We start from the raw sequence: 17,251 nt of genomic DNA on the forward strand, positions 1-17,251 counted from the left end.
ACAGACACTGAGACAGCTGGCATTCAGATGTAGATGAGAATGAGGGATGATGCAGTAGATAGCTATGGTGGTATTCCAGTTGAGGTTAATCAATAAATGTACACAGATAATTGTCAGATATTAAAAATAGGGTTTCATTAGTGAGCTGTTTCCAATTTAATAAGTTAGCCAAGGAATGTGGTTTCATTTTGGTTAGCTTGTTTTCCAAAACTCCAGCAGCTGGCCAACGTTAGCTAGCTAACACCACTCAGATGAGAGCCCACTAACTAGCTAACAAACATGCACAGAAAGCTAGCTATATTTGGTTATGGAAGGTTTTTACACAGATTACTTCGGTCATTAGCTTGCTAGCTAGCTACTTCACACAGCTAACATTAGCTTACCAATGATACCGAGACAGTGGTGTGGACATTCTTGCACCACAACTCAATGTTTAATATATCCCACATTCTTCCACAAAACAAGCTTTGATAAGTTCAAAGCCAACACAAAGCTTTGGCAAACTGCCACGCTAGTAACTCTGCATTACTCAAATCACTAGCTACCTACATTTCCTTGACTAAGACCAGCCAACACACAACAACAAACTGTGGCTGAGAAAACAAATAGCCTTGCCAAGAAACAATTGGTTGTGCAATGCAGTGTACATGCTCACTAGCTTTCGAGAACCCAAGGTTCCCGAGAACCTTGATATTTGGAAACCTTTGGAACTCTCATATGAGCGGGAAATAATTTTTAAATACAAAACATACACTCACCGCCTTGGTTACAAAACATTCTCTCATCTTGCGCTTGCATTTCCATTTTACCATTCCTTTCCACATGGAAAATACAGTCAGGTGCAACTTTCCTAAACTGGGTACAGTAAGTGCATCTTTTGTACTTAAAAAACAATTTCTTGCTTATGTGAAAGTTAAGTTCCAAAGGTTTCCAAAACTGTATCGCATGCGATTCGAATTTGAGTTTAGACGGAACATTTGGGCAGTGTCGGGGAATTCCCCCCAGTTGGCAGACAGCTTCGTTAGTAGACGGTATCATGTTTAACATGACCATTTATTGAATGCTCAATAGCTAAATACACTAGATACACATGGCTGAGCATTCAGAAGAAGTTCCAGGTCATTACCTTGATGCAAATTCAGTACGTTCCCTTCCCCTCCCTGTCATCGTCAACTCTTCACTCTTCTCTTGCCATTTAATCCCAAAGATCTCTGGCCACAACATGACAGCTCCGAGCTAGCTACTTGATAGCTAGCCCATGTGTACTAGCTAACTCTATTGGTCAACAACTCCACCGTGCAGGGCCGGATCCAGTGGCACACTGCTGGTGGGGGCAACCTCCCTCCAAACCCTGATGACAACCATTGTATAACGACACATAGCTCAGAAACACTATAAATTCTCTATGAAGTTGAAACGGAGTGCGAAAAACCCAACAGCGTTGCAGTTCTTGACACAAACCGCTGTGCCTGGCACCTCTACCATACTCCATTCAAAGGCACTTCAATCTTTTGTCTTTCCCATTCGCCCTCTGAATGGCACACATACACCCCATGTCTCAATTGTCTCAAGGCTTAAAAATCATTATTTAACCTCCCCTTCAACTACACTGATTGAAGTGAGTTTAACAAGGGATCATAGCTTTCACCTGGATTCACCCGTCAGTCTATTTCATGGAAAGAGCAGGTGTTCTTATTATTTTGTATATCATTGGGCTGTATGTATTTTTAGATATAGGCCTATTGTAAATGTGTTTTATTGTATCGTCACACGTCTTTACTGCGAAAATAAATACAAATACAAACATAACTTGCATATTCATTTGACTGAGATAATGAACTGTCCATTAATCAACACAGAAATCGAAAGAAGAGCACCATGTTTGCAAAACAAATGGTTGTAAGCTTATGTCAATATTACACAGCTCAGCTAATGGTTACAGAAATCAGGAATGCAGACAGGCTCTAAAGACCTCTCTATCTACAGTGTATTCAGAAAGTATTCAGACCCCTTGACTTTTCCCACATTTTGTTACATTACAGCCTTATACTAAAATGTATAAAAAAAAAAAATATCCTCATCAATCTACACACAATACCCCATAATGATAAAGCAAAAACAGTTTTTTAGACATTTTTTCCAATGTATTAAAAGTAAAAACTGAAATATCACATTTACATAAGTATTTAGACCCTTTACTCAGTACTTTGTTGAAACACCTTTGGCAGCAATTACAACCTCGAGTCTTCTTGGGTATAACCTTTACCCAGATCTGTGCCTCGACACCATCCTGTCTCGAAGCTCTACGGACAATTCCTTTGACTTCATGACTTGGTTTTTGCTCTCACATGCACTGTCAACTGTGAGACTTTATATAGACAAGTGTGTGCCTTTCCAAATCAAGTCCAATCAATTGAATTTACCACAGGTGAACTCCAATCAAGTTGTAGAAACAGGTCAAGGATGATCAATGGAAACAGGATGCACCTCAGCTCAATTTAGAGTCTCATAACAAAGGGTCTGAATACTTATGGAAAGGTATTTCTAAAAACCTGTATTCGCCTTGTCATTATGGGGTATTGTGTGTGTGTGTGTGTGTGTGTGTGTGTGTGTGTGTGTGTGTGTGTGTGTGTGTGTGTGTGTGTGTGTGTGTGTGTGTGTGTGTGTGTGTGTGTGTGTGTGTGTGTGTGTGTGTGTGGATTGATTAGGGCAAAACATTATTTAATACATTTCAGAATGAGGCTGTAAAAGTAAAAAGTCAAGGGGTCTGAATATTTTCTGCATGCACTGTATATGAGTGACTGTGTTCAACACACCACTTGTTGTAGTATTCCACAGCTACTGACCAAGAAATTATGTTATTATGAAGTATACGTTTTTCTCAATGACATATATTGATAAAATAAAGGTTTAATTAAAATTAAAACGGCAAAGAACAGCAGGCAGGCACCTCATAAATTACTACAAGACAAAAAGCTCATTCAATCAAGCCTGATGGTCTAATAAAAGCAAAGCTTGCATTCATATAATTTAATATAAACAGTTTGAAAAAGTAGTGGAATGGGATAATGTCTTGGTGTGAGTTAGAAGCAATACATTATTTTCTATGTATGCGGTACAGCAGGCTGTTTGAAAATGTTTGAATCCTAAGCAACCTTGCCTACACATTGGTTGAAGTACAGTAGACAAACATAGCTACTGTAGTAGATCAAAGCTATGTACTGGAAAACCTTGGTAGAGCATGGATTTAGAATGTGTCTGTGTATGTTAATCTGAAGCTCTTGAACTTGAAGCTGTACAACGTCCTCGGAGGCCACGTCTTTCAGACCAGAGAAGGTTCAGGGTCAGTGAGTTTCCAAGAAAACAAATACTGTGGGAATCCCTCTAAGTTTAACCTGGCGCTCGTCTAAAGAAACACAAACCACTCAATAGCTTGTGTTGCACATGCGCTCATTTATCCGACAGCCTGATTGACCAGGGAAATGCAGCCCATTGGTGGGAGTCATAATCAGACCCTACTGTCTGTTGGCACCGATTGTTTAATCTATATATTTATTCAACTAGGCAAGTAAGTTAAGAACAAATTCTTATTAACAATGACGGCCCACCCCGGCCAATACCTAACCCAGACAACACTGGGCCAATTGTGTGCCGCCCTATGGGACTTCCAATCACGGCCAGTTGTGATACAGCCTGGATTCAAACCAGGGTCTGTAGTGACCCCTCTAGCACTGAGATGCAGTGCCTAAGACCGCTGCGCCACTCGGGAGCCCAGATGGTAGTTGCAGTGGGCCTCTGTCTGTCAGTAGCTCTTTCAGGCCAATTGTCTAGCCTGGAGGACACAGGGGTCAGCGGGGTCAATGGCCCATCTGTGATACACATCACAACACACTGTATGGCCACGGGTTAACACTGCTCTTCTCATATCACTCTGTGTGTCATAGGCTGCAGGTGCTTCTGACTGGAAAGCATGGATTAAACCTGACAAAATCGTCCCTTTGTTCACATACAGTATCACAATGAATCAATACATGCCCCTGTATTTGATACAAGAGCATTCACAAAAAAAGACGTGTTTCTTTGTGTGCAGGGAGGGATTGCAGCTGGTCAGATTTAAAGATATAGTCATTTTCTCCTGGCCTTTGTGTAGTCCTCTCCCAGTGTTGATAACCTGGCGGAGAGTGACAGATAAAAAGTGAGGATGAAAACATCTGGATAAGGAGCTATTGGATGACCTCCATAAGGAGCTGGTCTGGGTAAAGCATTAGACACTGTGAAAGGAAGAAGGCTCTGGAAAAGACACTCACAGGGAGAAAGAGAGAGGGCACGGTTTTCCTTTGAGCCCCCCTCCAAACCTCACCCACCCTTTACTGTCTATTCACAGATGTATGTACCCTTGTTTCTCTCCTTCTATAAGTCTGTCCCACTTCTCTGTGGCCTTGATCTCTCTGTTTCATGTCTGTTTCTTTAGATGAGGGCTAGATTTTAAGCAGCAGAACTGCCTGTGTGTTTTGGTCCACATATTGGTAAATATACTGGCCAGCAGGGTTATGATTCAAAACAACGATGACACAATGTATTCATCTGATCTAAACTACAAGGCACTTGAATATGATGTTTTTTCTCTCTTTGGTCGAATCTAGTGGCCAGGAGTAAATGGACCCAGGAGTAAATGGGTCTGATGCTCTGCCAGGGCTGGCCTTGTTACAGAGGTATTAGCTGGACTCAAGTGGCTACATTCATTCCGGAACCAGGGGCCAGCTGTTTGCCAATGATTAGGCCTCCATTTTCAATGTCCCTGGTCCGGTGGAGGGAATTAGCGGCCCTTGAGTTGGCATGTGGGGGTGAGGGAATGAGAGGGTGTGGCTCTTCGTGTATGAGTGTGTGGGCGTTTTCTGTATGTTTGGCTCTGGGTTGGATTCTGATCTAATTCATGGAAATACTTACTTAGACCCGACTCCGGTCATGCAGGCTCCTCATGCACCCTCTTTTTCTTTATACCCCCCCTCCTCTCTCTCCCTCCCCCCTCTCCCTCTCCCTCTTTCTCACCCTCTGTCTCCACCCCCCCCTTCCCTCTCTCCCTCCTCCCTCTCTCCACCTCCTCTCTCTCTCTCTCTGTCTTTCACACACCATCACCCCTATTTCTCATCCCCTTCTCTCTCTCGTCCTCTTCACACACCCTCCTGTCTCCTCTCTCTCTTTCTCTTTCTCTTTCACCCTTGTTCCTCTCTCTCTCTCTCTCTCTCTCTCTCTCTCTCTCTCTCTCTCTCTCTCTCTCCTCTCTCTCTCTCTCTCTCTCTCTCTCTCTCTCTCTCTCTCTCTTCTCTCTCTCTCTCTCTCTCTCTCTCTCTCTCTCTCTCTCTCTCTCTCTCTCTCTCTCTCTCTCTCTCTCTCTCTCTCTCTCTCTCTCTGTCCTACTCCTGTCTGTATTTTCACATAACCCCACAGCTCCACAGGGAGAGCCCAGAGGCAGGGCAGGCATCACAGGCCCAAAGAGTGAGAGGCGCTAGCTAAAATAGCCCTGGATAAATAAAAAAGCGTGGGAACCCTCCGTTTGTTTCCTCCATTAGCCACATTTATCAGGGATCTGTGGAGGCTGTGTGCTAAGCCTCTATGTTGTTCTTTCATAGGGAGAGAGGGATGGTACCCTGCTATGATGTGAAATAAATCACTCTCAGACACGCTTTACAACTCCATTTTTATATCCTCCCGTTTCGTTTGTCTTGGCTTCAGCCGCTCTTTTTGGGAGTTTCATTTTCGACGGTGTCTGATGTGCTTGAATGTGACTGGAAGTACAAGGCTTACACTTCAGAAACACGCCACGTTATGCCTACAGTCTGTACATGGGGTCATTCTTTATTTAGTCCGCAACTAATGGGGTTTATTTGGCCTGCTTCTCAATAAACTTGAAAAGGTAACGAGAGACTACAATTGTAATGGAGATGCATCTGTGTGCTCTAGTTTCCCTGAATTACACTGCCTGGTTGTTCCACAGTTCTTCCAATATTTTGTTCTAAAAACAGTACAGCATATATGATGGGACAGAGGCTATATGAGAATAGCACACGTTTTGACCACCCACTTGTACTCCCACTGGGTCTCCTGCTTCAGCATGAACCTATATAACCTCTCTCCGTCTGCTTCCATGTTGGTCCATCTGTCCCCCTCTGCCCTCCACCACAAAAGGGCTACTGTAGCTGTTACAGCTATAGTTATCAACCCCCCCAACACCCTCCACTTATTCATATCAGTACCTGACTGAGGTCAATGCACTTATTAAAGCACGGTAATGGTCTCTCCTATTAAAGCAGAGTCACGTATTGTCACACCTCTGGTGGCTGGTGTGTCAGAGAGGCCCATGTGTCACCTCACATCTCTTCACCTGGAACATCCATCTCCTGGGCACAGACGGCATCTCTGTGCCACCCAGGGTGTCCAACGCCTTAACAATGAACCGGTAGGGTCCAACTGCCTGCCATGTAGTGTGTCGGGCAGGCCACTGGCTGTTCTAATGACACAGTCCTCTCATTTAACATCAGTTCATAGTGAGTACAACCAGGGCCTCCGGAAGAGAAGCAGTGGGTGGCAAAGACCACTTACACTTTCGATGTTTGAAAAGAAAAAGGAAGAGGAACTGTGCATTCACATAGTGATCAGCAACATTACTATAATAAGATAATAGTAGACGTGCTTGTGAGGGGGAGACACTATAGTTGGGCAGTGTCCAGAGGCTCTGGGAAGCTGCCTTGTGGTCCTGGGAACTAGAGGTCCTGGGGCCATGGTGAAGCTGACAGAGCAGAGCGAGAGGAGGCTGCCTCTGGGGTCTCTATGGGTCCCCTATGGCTCCCTGGGTGGGTGAAGTCCCTAGTCTTGGTCCTGGGAACTGTGATGTGATGGGAGATGTTCTGCCAGGCTCCCAGGGCCCCTCTGGGAGCGTGGAAAGGGGACAGGGGCAGAGTGGCTGCAGCAGGTCAGGGTCTCTGCTGCTTCCCAGTGCTCCCTGTCCCTGTCCTGCCAGGGTCAGAGGGACATGGTCAAATCAGGCCCTTGCAGAACTCAGAGCAACCCTGCCTTGCCTGAGAGGATGAGGGAGAGTGCCCTGGCAATGTCAGATTCACACACATTACTAAGAGGGTAACTGGAATCTAGTTTTGAATGCTATCCTCAGAGTTGAGTGAGTGTGTGTGCATACTGTGTGCATACTGTATTATGTAAGACTGCTACTGTATGTTTACCTGGGCTTGTGTAGCATGTTGTGTATATTTTGTATATATGGTATGTGTGTGACTGGTTGCAGTTGAGAGGAGTCATGTGAGAAGTCTCTCAGAGTGGGGCGATCTGTCTGTGTTGGTGGGTCTTTGTTTACAGGATGGATGTGTGTCTGGTGTGTGTGTGTGGTGTGTGTGCGGTGTGTGTTTATCCAGCCCTGAGGAGATAATGGCCACAGCTCTGACACCACACTTAACACAGGACTGATGACTCTCAGGTGAACAGCACACACACGTCAGACTTTGATGAATTGCTAACGGGCCTGAGCTGCCTCCTGATTTACATTCCTGGGCCCCGATAACACTGCATGGTCTTCTGGTCCGCCGTCCTGTGGAGTCCTCTGTACACACTGAACATGTACAGAGGACTGACTGATTGTTGACAATGGTAAGCTGTCTGTGTTACATGAAGAGGGTAAGACAGATGGTCATGTATGTCTCCTGAACACTCTGACTTCCCCAATCGTCCCATCGTCTAGACAAGCCTACCCAGTAACACATTTGGAGGAAGTAAGCATCGTAGTGTTGATGTGAATGAAATACCTGTTGTATCTAATGTTGTCTATGCGCCTATCTGTGAGTGTGCTGATGCACGGTGTACACTGCTGCATTATAGGGCTTTATTGTGTGGCTTGGTTGAGTCAGAGGCGAGGGTTCGGAGCGGGCATTTGTTGGGGGACTAGGGTGTGTGTGTGTGTGTGTGTGTGTGTGTGTGTGTGTGTGTGTGTGTGTGTGTGTGTGTGTGTGTGTGTGTGTGTGTGTGTGTGTGTGTGTGTGTGTGTGTGTGTGTGTGTAGGAGAGGACGCCAGGCTGTCTCCAGGCTGGGGCTGAGCCGCAGGAAGAGCACCCCATAAATCAGGGCAGATTAGAGAGAGGCCGCTGGGCCGTCGCTACACAGCCCCGTGCTGCTTAATATCAGAGAGAGCCCCACCGACCGATGGCCTGGCTCTGCCTGCCTGCCTGCTGAAGGCCTGCTCTCATTAAACCTTAACACACACACTGTAAGCCCTCCCTAGTCCCCCAATAACTGCCTGCTCCGAGCCCCCACCCCTGGTCTGTTCTACTTGATTTGTTGTATTTGTTATTGTGCTACTGATATTGATTAGTGCATTGTTGGGAAAGAGCAAGCAAGAAACACATTTCACTCTACTTGTGCATGTGACAATAAAAACTTCAAACACACACTCATGACACTTATGCACATTCACAAACCCACACACAGTCTCACAGACATGACACGTATGCGTACACACACACACACACACACACACACACAAAGTCTCATCTGAATCAGAATTACGAAGGAAATGTTGTTTCCTCCCTTATTTAACAGATGTTATTAGGCTGTGAGAGTTTCTTACAGATATTCATCGATTTCATTTGGCAAACATAAAGAAAGGACTGTTCAGTTCATTACTTTTACAAGTTGCAGAATACAATAAGACCAGGGGATAGATGTAATGCATATGGGAGACATAATCACATTGGAGCCATGGCAGAAGCACAGACATGCATTACTGTTATGTTTGCTTGTGTTTATGTACTATTACATCTTGATTGGGAGAGGATTCGCGGTTAGCAATTATAAACTTGAAGCAATGTCTTCAGACAGGGAAGTTTTCATCCTTGACATGAATAGTGCCAGAAACCTGAGCTTGTATTGGTGCGTATGTCTCAGCAGGCAGTGTCCACAGTCTGGAGCGCCACACATACCACTTAGCAGCACCACCGCCAGGCCACAGTCAGTACTCCCTCCCACCTGTCAATCATTCCCAAGCTAGACTTTGATTGGATACATGTTATGGAGCAACAATAAAAGGGCAGGGCAACAGGACATGGGTGCGTTTGTCTCGTTATAATCATCTGCTAAAGTCCTACAACTTTTGCTTTGTTTTGACTCGTGTGGTTCAAGGGGAAGTGCATGTCATGTACAATGTGTATTCTAAAATAAGGATTTGTGTTTGAAGGTATGCATACAAGTACAGTTACACTGCTGCTTTGGTTAAATATACAGAGGTACATTTTTATCTCATCATCTCAGATGTTTTCTCAAAGAGGAGATGGGAGATGATTCAAAAAGTACCCACAAAGACAAAGGGGTTGAAAGTGAGAACATTTCACATGCGGACCACAGAGCCTCCCAGCATCCTCCCTGTTCCCCCAGCCACAGCCTATCTGCCCAGAGCCTCCCAGCATCCTCCCTGTTCCCCCAGCCACAGCCTGTCTGCCCAGAGCCTCCCAGCATCCTCCCTGTTCCCCCAGCCACAGCCTGTCTGCCCAGAGCCTCCCAGCATCCTCCCTGTTCCCCCAGCCACAGCCTATCTGCCCAGAGCCTCCCAGCATCCTCCCTGTTCCCCCAGCCACAGCCTATCTGCCCAGAGCCTCCCAGCATCCTCCCTGTTCCCCCAGCCACAGCCTATCTGCCCAGAGCCTCCTATAAACACTCCATGAGCCGTCTGAGGTGAAATGCCACTTCCTCGTCCGCTGGCCCACACTGAAGCCATTCCCATTCCCAAGTCCCATTTATCAAGCATTGCTTTATGGGAACGGTTAAATATAACTTTGGCAACGAGCGGATGCACAATAATCAAACAGTTTACTGCACTTTTACCCCATTTCTCCCTGTTTCTAGGTGGTCTGGCTAATGTTTCACTGTGCTGTCACCCACTCACTCCAAGCCATCTACTGTCCAGCCAGCCAACCATTCAAATCCACTAGGCTGGAGACAGACAGACAGGGCCAGGAAGCTCATCTACTTGCCAGGGACAGAGGGACAGAGGGATTTCGGGATGAATGTACTGCAGGGAACAGTTTAGAAACCTAGGTTCTCTGATCCCCTGTCTATCACAGTCTACCCAGAGCCATGTCTTGTGTTGCAGCCTGTCGCATAAATCCATAATGGAGTCCTGTTTGTGCCGGAAGCCTCTCTTTGATCATATGACCACTGATACAACATGAGGAGGCCAGAGAACGGGAGAGGTGCTGGTGTCGCGCAGTGCAAGATTACAGCAAGAGTCTGACGAGTAAACATTCCTAAGCAGCTACACAGCAGCATTCACACAAACATCATGATGAAGCCCTGGTTATCTTGCACATAGCCAGAATTAAAAGACCAGACGAGATGCTAGACAACATCTTTTCCAGGAACATGAAGGGCTGAGAGAAGTTACAGATGGAGATGAATGTGTACGGCTGTGATTCTGATGATGTTGTCTTGAGAGGAAACACTGATGAATTATCAGGGGCAGATGGATGAAAGGTCTCTCAGGGGATAAGATCTGGCCTTGTCCCTGCCTGCTCTCTGCCCATATGTGGACTGGATTTAGTGTGCAGCGCGAAGCTCGTAGGGCAGCCTACACTCTTTCCCCAGTCTGCACAGCGTTAGCCCAGTTCAGCTAAAGTGGGAGTGGTGGTGCTGGAAGAGCATGTTTTTCTGTGATGAGAAACAGGGGAGGGATGGCGGAGGTTTAATCACTTCAGATCAGTCAACGGGGGGAGGAAAGGAGAGACCTGGGTCCACGAAGGGAGGGAGTCTCAGCTGGCCTACTTCCTCTCTCTCTCTCTCTCTCTCTCTCTCTCTCTCTCTCTCTCTCTCTCTCTCTCTCTCTCTCTCTCCCTCCCACAAACAAAGAAAACAATCATATATCTGACGCGTCATCGGCTCCCTCTGTTTGCTTACGCCTGCAGTGCTTGTCAGTACATGCAGACTTACGGCTACTTGAGATGATTTTTCCAGGATCTGCCTTGCCTCCTGGTTGTAGATACATGGGGCTGTGTGTTTTATACCCATATAGACTATGCTTAGGCAGAAGATTTGTAAAGCTGAAAGACCAAGAACTCATGGAGTCATTGTTCCAAGTTTACTGCTCCCCTAAGCCCTCTTTACACTGTGACAAATGTAAGATGCCGGTTAGAACCAAAGGGACCATTCCCTCCTTCCCTATCTTCCCCCTCTCTCGCTCTCTTCCCCCTCTCTCGCTCTCTTCCCCCTCTCTCGCTCTCTTCCCCCTCTCTCGCTCTCTTCCCCCTCTCTCGCTCTCTTCCCCCCCTCTCGCTCTTTTCCCCCTCTCTCTCTCTCTTCCCCCTCTCTCGCTCTCTTCCCCCTCTCTCTCTCTCTTCCCCCTCTCTCGCTCTCTTCCCCCTCTCTCGCTCGCTTCCCCCTCTCTCGCTCTCTTCCCCCTCTCCTTCTCTACCTCTCTTCCCCCTCTCCTTCTCTCTCTCTCTTCCCCCTCTCTCGCTCTCTTCCCCCTCTCTCGCTCTCTTCCCCCTCTCTCGCTCTCTTCCCCCTCTCTCTCTCTCTTCCCCCTCTCTCGCTCTCTTCCCCCTCTCTCCCTCTCTTCCCCCTCTCTCGCTCTCTTCCCTCTCTCGCTCTCTTCCCCCTCTCTCTCTCTCTTCCCCCTCTCTCCCTCTCTTCCCCCTCTCTCCCTCTCTTCCTCCTCTCTCGCTCTCTTCCCCCTCTCTCCCTCTTTTCCCCCTCTCTCGCTCTCTTCCCCCTCCCTCGCTCTCTTCCCCCTCTCTCGCTCTCTTCCCCCTCTCTCCCTATCTTCCCCCTCTCTCGCTCTCTTCCCCCTCTCTCGCACTCTTCCCCCTCTCTCGCTCTCTTCCCCCTCCCTCGCTCTCTTCCCCCTCTCTCGCTCTCTTCCCCCTCTCTCGCTCTCTTCCCACTCTCTCGCTCTCTTCACCCTCTCTCACTCTCTTCACCCTCTCTCGCTCTCTTTCCCCATTCTCTCTCTCTGCACACATGCAGTAATAGAAAATTACACCTTGGCCAAAATGGGATGTTTCTCAACTCATCTCTAAATACTAAAGATCAGACTACATCACCCTAGCTTTACGGAAAGGTGCTGGGGCAGGGTTGAGGAGAGCCCTTGATGTAACATATTCCATCAAAGTTGTACTTCCCTTAACAAAACAAAGGGGCTTTGAGCTACTGTTTGGAAGGCTGATCCTGATTCCTAACAGCAAGCAACAGCGCTACTATGGTTAGAGGGGCCAGCAGTTATGAAATATATAAATGGCTTGGTTTAAACACCTGTTACAGTTTAAGCTCTTTTGGTATTTCTGAGATTGATTCTGGGCCCAAGGAGCTGATTAGTGAGAATAAAGACAGCCATAGTGCCAGTTTGTTTACACATTACTGCAACCTGCTGAGCCTAATTTAAACTATGTGTGTGTGTGTGTGTGTGTGTGTGTGTGTGTGTGTGTGTGTGTGTGTGTGTGTGTGTGTGTGTGTGTGTGTGTGTGTGTGTGTGTGTGTGTGTGTGTGTGTGTGTGTGTGTGTGTGTGTTGCAGGTGTAGAGCCCTATCAAATCTGTTTTCTTTTTTTCCAAATAAGTTCTCTGTTTAATTTTTCCAGGTTTTTCCCATTTCTTTCAGGTTTTTGCTTTTAAAATCTAACTTTTTGGGGGGGGAAAACTAAATAGCATGTTCTCAGTCCACAACTACTGACGCATCAGGAGACGACTTTTGAGGTCTAAGAAATGTTGATTGTGGAATGTAGTTACCCTTTAATGCAATTGTGCACTAGCAAAAGACTGTTGTTTGGTTATGAGTGTTTCTGTTCCATATGTGATCACGGTAGAGTTTGCAAAACAAATAACCCACTGGGTTGATGCAAATGATCAGGTAGGCATAACGTAGATCATAAGTCCGACATGATTGTGTTCAAGTGCTTTTGAAGGTGGAGCAATTCTTCAGCCAATAAGATTTTAGCAGCTAGGTAAAGACACCTAACGTTGATAATAATTCAGTTGGCTAGCTTACTTTAGATCATATTTTGGTTGACTGGGGAACTCAGGTTCGAAAATTCTCAATTTCCCACTTGCAATTACAACTTGGAGGGTCATTTAAGTTAAATTTCCCAACTCATATAGCATGTAAATGCCCCATAACATTTCATTTGGGAAAGCCTTTCCATCTGCCAGAAGACAGTTATCATTAGCATCACTAACAGCTACACATTGGTAGACATAAGTGGACAACACACACACACACAGACAGGGGCATTCCCATGTTGTAGTATCTTCAGAAAGTTACTGAAAATACAAATCACGGATGCATTCTGTTTGTCTTATGATAAACATGGGCAAATTAACAAATGTTCTAATAAGTTTGATGCGTTTAATTGATTTCCTACTAAGTTCAATAGCTACTGTTTTTTATAGTGTTGAAATCCGTTTTAATGTATGTATTATGTTATTCAGTCCACGTTGTTTGCATTGCAGATTTTACACGTCCTTACAGGTGTCACAAATCCCCTAAAGACGTCACAGGGGTCATGTTCCTCTGCTCAGATGTTGCATGCATCAGCAAATGGTTGTGTGCCACGTCATCGCCTATGCCGCGGAGCACCAGATTGCTATAACATATGATGTGATTAGCTGACACGTAAAATAGCTATCCAGGCATTGTAAAATCTGTCAGGGGAACACGATCGCATGCTTCTGCCTTAATTGATTGCTTTGTTTACAAATCCTATTGGCCCTGACCTGATGTCCTTTTAATCCTTGTGTCAGAGTGGCCAGCCAAGGGAAGATCAGGGTCAAAGAATGATGTAACCATTTTGGTGAGCTTGGAACAACAAAATGAGTACATATAGAATAATTTGTATAACTGATTGTCATTTCATTAATTATTAGTGTTGTGTTTGGAATTTTAGCGGAGAGACATTAGGTTGCTCTTTGTGGTATAAAATAGCAACTTCAGAAACCTGAAAAAAAGTGAGAACTAGAAGCTGGTGAACAGACTTCAGGTAATTAGCTATAAATAGTTACCGTAACTTGTTATCAATCCCCTCACACCTTGTAGTCCAATCAAGGTAGATTACAATAACTTTATCCATTCGCTCAAGGTGGCAAAGGAGATAAAAAATTATTATTGTATTGGAGCTACAACAATGTGGTCAGGAAGGTTACGTTTGGACCAGCAGCCCAATTCTGATCTTTTTTCACCAATTTGTCTTTTGACCAATCAGATCAGCTCTGAAAAATATCTGATGCGAAAAGATTGGATTTGATTGGTCAAAAGACCAATTAGTGTAAAAAGATCAGAATTGACATGCCTGTGTAAAAACAGAGGAAGTCACAAAACAATTCAAATGCATTTTCATTTGATTCATTCAATTGGTTTAAGTTGGATATGTGATAGAGTGTAGTATTTGGGTAAACACTACGCTGCTTCAGGAAGACTTCAGTTAATTAGCTAATAAGTAATAGCAAGCTAGTTAACGATCCCCTCACAGCTTGTTAGCCAATTACGGTAGATTCCAGGAACTTTTCTATGGTGTTACTGTTAAAGAGCCACTTAACACGCCAAATGAACACGTGTTTTTCTGTTGCTCATTAGAAAAGCAAAATGTCTGCGTTTGGCTAATATTTCCTCAACATCCCAGAAAGAATATAAGATAACTCAAGATATCTGTAATTAATTGTTATGTTTTGGCCTAGTATACTTTTGTTGTGCAATTTTTCAATCTAACTAAGGTGTTTGGTGCGGTATTTCTCAAGTAAAGAAATGTGCGATGTGTTGTATTATCTTAACAAAGTCGGTTGCTGGGCAGGTCTGTCTCACTGTCTATGCTATTGGATAGAGAGCAATCACCGCAGCTGTTCAGCCCATGTTAGTGGGCAAATGGATATTCGCCAAATCAAAACCCGTCTTTCTTTTACGCGTTGTGACGCACATATGTTCCAAACTCCGTTTCAGACGAGACAGACTTTATGACCAGAATTATCCTATTTACACTTTGTAGTCAATTTTGACAGTAGAATAACTGTTTCTGACTCATTTTGATATACGTTTTCAAAGGGATTTGTCATTTTTAAAGGCAGTCGCTCTTTATTAATAAATACTTAGTTCGAAAAAAAAAATTCAAAGTGGTTGACAAAGTTCACCAGCTTCTAGTTCTCAAAGTGGAAAAGACTTTCCTAGGGTTGGAGGCATAGACTTTACAGTGATAGAAAGCGGCTTTAGCAGTGGATACAGAAGAAGAGGAAGTGGAAAGATGATTAGTTTTCCTCAGTGGTGGAAAAAGTACTTGAATAAAAGTAAAGATACCTTAATAGAAAATGGCTCAAGTAAAATGAAAGTAATCTAGTAAAATACTACTTGAGTAAAAGTATTTGGTTTGAAATATACTTAAGTATCAAAAGTAAATGTAATTGCTAAAATATACTTTAGATATAAAATATATAAGTAAAAGTATAAATAATTTAAAATTCCTTATATTAAGTAAACCAGGCAGCATAATTTTCTTTATTTTATTTGATGGATAGCCAGGGGCTCCAACACATAATTTACAAACGAAGCATGTGTTTAGTGAGTCCGTCAGATCAGAGGCAGTAGGGATGACCAGGGATGTTGTCTTGAGAACTGCGTCAATTGGAAAATGTTCCTGTCCTGCTAAGCATTAAACGTGTAACGGGTACTTTTGGGTGTCAGGGAAAATATATGTTGTAAAAAGTATATCATTTTCTTTAGGATTGAAGTAAAAGTAGTCAAAAATATAAATAGTACAGTAATGTACAGATACCCCAAAAAACTACTTAAGTGGTACTTTCAAGTATTTTTACTTAAGTACTTTACACCACTGGTTTTCCTCAATTTTTCTGTGTGCACGCAGGGAGTCACTCAGTCACAGAGCAAGAGGGGAGGGTGGAGTCGGCCTGAAGGAAAAGGGACAGTTGGAGTCCCACTACGAGATATGAAGGAGAGTCTGAGGAGCGGGGTGGCGAAAGAGATTTCTACGATTCAATTCACATTACATCCTTGCCTTACCTTTCGTTGTCGCTGGCAATGCAACATTCTTGGGCCGCAGCTCAAATTGACCGTAAATTTCACAGTAACCTCTAACCATTAAGCACAAACTATTCAACAATGACAGAAAAGTTTATTTTAAAACATATTACACGCTTGAATAATACAACAATTCACAAGCATGTACAGTATGTGCAGACAATTAAAGGGTTTATTTTCCCGTCTGTAGGCTACACTCATTACATTTTAGCTTCAAGACGAAAGCACAGAGATGCTAACAGCATGTAATGTTAACCTATCAAAAATGAATGATTATCCCACTCCTACAAATATAAATGTATAGTAGGCCTACCTATCAACATTACAACAAAGCAGACTTAATTTTTATCAGTGTCATGCAAATCATTTAAAATAAATTGTGACTGAAAATGTGGATATACTGTCAGTGAATTCACCCCCACAAAGTGTTTTATATGGAAGCTCATACCCACCACCAAATGTTTTAAATTAAATAAAATGCCTCATGAATTGTTTCACTTGCACAATTAGTCTAATCCCTTCTGGGAATGGCCAGGGGAAACGTAGCATCATGTTTTTACAGCCTAAGCTACGTATTTTTTGCCTAAAATTGGCTCATTTATTATTCAATCAACACAGTAGTGATGACATACTGTTTGAGTATCTTTTTAATTACAGATCCAAAAGCCTACCCGATGCAACCCTGCATACAGAGAGCTCAGCCCTGTTTGCTTGTTTGTTTTGTCCAATCACACTGTTGTCTCTGTTTGTGAAAAGGTTTTTAATGTTTTCATTCTCCCTAGGGCCAGGAGGTGTTTAAAAAAAAAAACTATATGACCTGATTCGAAAAATAAAATAATCTGGTCCCATCATAACCCTTATCAATGCAACATTCAACACCCATATAAAGCATTATTTTTTATTTTTTTACAGTGATTTATCACTATGTCATAGGCTACAACTAGGGTCCAGAGTTGGTTAGATTAGCCTACTATCAGATCAGGAAAAACTCTGGGACACAGGAAAACATTCCCCTCCCACCACTCTGGTACCTGTGGTGCCACCTCTGAAATCACCACACAATGTTACAAATGAAAAATATTTCCTATTTGTATGATCTACTTTTGCATGTTTTTAGGTGGTGGGGATGGGCTTCCATAGTTTTACACGGTTCAGTGCAGCTGGCAGCTACTGCAACAATTTCAGAATGT

General features: G+C 44.1%; 1 long non-coding RNA gene across 1 annotated transcript; it reads left to right on the forward strand.

Annotated features, from left to right (window-relative positions):
- The first annotated feature begins 13,704 nt into the window (after positions 1-13,704).
- Positions 13,705-16,869, forward strand: LOC116358089 (uncharacterized). The gene is made up of 2 exons (XR_004205920.1): positions 13,705-13,833; positions 15,889-16,869. It is a non-coding gene; the product is annotated as an uncharacterized LOC116358089 (long non-coding RNA).
- The last annotated feature ends 382 nt before the right edge of the window (positions 16,870-17,251 follow it).

The sequence above is a fragment of the Oncorhynchus kisutch genome, linkage group LG28 (genome assembly GCF_002021735.2).
Source record: "Oncorhynchus kisutch isolate 150728-3 linkage group LG28, Okis_V2, whole genome shotgun sequence".
Classification (NCBI taxonomy): Eukaryota; Metazoa; Chordata; class Actinopteri; order Salmoniformes; family Salmonidae; genus Oncorhynchus; species Oncorhynchus kisutch.